We start from the raw sequence: 2,384 nt of genomic DNA on the forward strand, positions 1-2,384 counted from the left end.
TGCCCCACCTTCCTTCCAAGGAGTGGCTGGTGGGTTTGAACTGCCAGCCTTCTGGTTAGCAGTCAAGTGCCTTAGGCACTATGCTACCAGAGCTCCTAGTTGAGTCATTAGTGACCTGGTATTTCCTCTTGTGAGTTGCTGCTCTTCCTTCACTAGATAAGTGTAAGGCCTCAACTTGCAATTTGCTATTTTCTTCTATGCCCCTATTTCTTGATTTTTTTCCTCCTGAACTCAGAAACAATGTCTCTGGGTAACATAGATGGCTTGCACTAGACTAGTAACCTAAAGGTTGGTGGTTGAAACCCACCCAGCAGTGCCACAGAAGAAATGCCTAGTGATCTGCTTCTGGAAAGATGACAGCGAAGAAAATGGTATGGAGACATTCTACCCTGTAATACATGGGGTTGTCATGCGTCAGAAATGACCAAACAGCAATGAATTTGGTTAGCTCAGAAACAAATAAATCAACCATGTGAAACTGGTCGCTACAGATTAGTAAGTAAGCACAAATAAACCTGTGCTTACCTTGCTTATTAGGTAATCCAACACTGAAATAAACGAACATGTAAGTAAGATGTAAAAAGATTAGGCTATGACGCCTCTTCTCCCCTTCTATTTAACAATCATGATCCCTCACAACTCCCTTTATTGTAGCAAGGGTCCGTTACCTGGGTGACTACATTACCAGCTTGATTAGCTTCTATTTTCCCTCTGCCTTCCACCTCCTCTCAACTCTCTTCACTCCCTCTTTCCTAATGAATAGCTAATTAACTCTAACTCTGAAAGGATTAAGCTAAACTGCATTTTATAACCCCTCTCCCTGCTAGAATTTTCTAAACTACTTCTTGCCTGAGATTATCTTGAAGGAGCCTGAACTCTTCTATTTCCTCAGAACGTTTAAAGAATTTTCAAACATACGAAAACTGAAGGGCTTTAACACAGTGCTTCTTCACAGAATATTTGACAAAGTCATTCCCAGTATGAGTTGATCCCTTTGCCTTTTGTTCTTCTCTCAGCCTATCTGCACTGTAAGAGAAGGCAAACACTCTGATACACATGGGAGGTCCCCTGGATAAAGGAACCAGAAATCTTCTGATAAACTGAAGCCCACTTTTAATATTATGAATAATCAATACAGGGGTCTGTGTTTCACGAGTTCAATATTAGCTTATCAGGTCTAACATTCCGTCTACATTGTTCCCACTTGTTTCTGTCTCTTCTTGTTTTCATTTGTAGGAAAGAGACTACATAACTTCAGAATTCCATGTTTCAAGATTTCTCTCCAATAATCTGAGTTGTTTAGAGGAAATCCAGTAAAGATTAACAACTGAAGAGATAAACAAGGATCTTAAGTGGCTAAAGATGTCAAGTGAACAAGGGGCTCATGAGTTCCAAGGGTGTGCATATAAACCTCATCAGACCTTAAGTATCTGGGGATGATTTTTGATATGTGTATTACAGTTGAAATAATCCCCAAACAAAAAACTATTACCCTACTTAGTATTGTAATTTAATATTCAGTGCTTTTGTAGATTAGTGGAAAACAAAGGAATCATTAAAACACTTACATCTTCCACAGGTAAATGGCAATTTAAACCAGTTTCCTTACAGGATAAGGAGAGTTGAAGGCTTTATCTTCAAAAAAAGAGTCAGTGCACCTGCACTCCACTACACTTGTACTAATTTGGATAAACTCAGAAAGCCTCATCCCTCAAGTGTCAGCCAAGCAATCTTCCAGTCCTATAGTACAACATGCTTAATAGTTATCTGGTATTATTATCACAACTATGAGTACTAGCAATCGTATTTATTGTAGCCTCTGGATGAGGTTGAGAACACAAATATACTTAGAAAGTATACAATTTACAAAAGACTTTCATGTTTGTTGCCTCATAGAAGAACCCTAGGAGCTATCTCAGGCAGGTACTTTCACCCTACTTTGAGTCTTATGTCTGCTTTCTGCCTCATTATCAGCTTATCTGATAAACTTGGCCCAGGCAGAGGTATTTTTGTTAAAGCTCCTCAGGTAATTTTACTTGGCAGCTTGTGTCGAGGACCACTGAACCCACGTCAATGTGTTAATGAATATGTAACCCAAATTACAATTGAGTACCAACAGGTGCCTTCAAGAGAGAAGGCTTCACTCACAGCAGCAGTTCCCAGATTTTATAGTGCATAAGAATCACCCAGAGAGCTTGTCAAAAACAGTTTCCTGGGCTCATCTCCAGAGAGCGTGATTTAGTAGGCCAGAATGGAGCCCATGAATCTGCATTTCTTATAAGTTGATGCAAAAAAAAAAAAAAAAAAACCCTAGAGAACCACTGATGTATCTAAGGGACATGTGGCATAAAATTTCAGGGTTGCTAGCAAGCCATGAGGGAATA

This window comes from Orycteropus afer, unplaced genomic scaffold (assembly GCF_000298275.1).
Source record: "Orycteropus afer afer isolate SDZICR_OR568_19922 unplaced genomic scaffold, OryAfe1.0 scaffold00253, whole genome shotgun sequence".
Lineage (NCBI taxonomy): Eukaryota > Metazoa > Chordata > Mammalia > Tubulidentata > Orycteropodidae > Orycteropus > Orycteropus afer.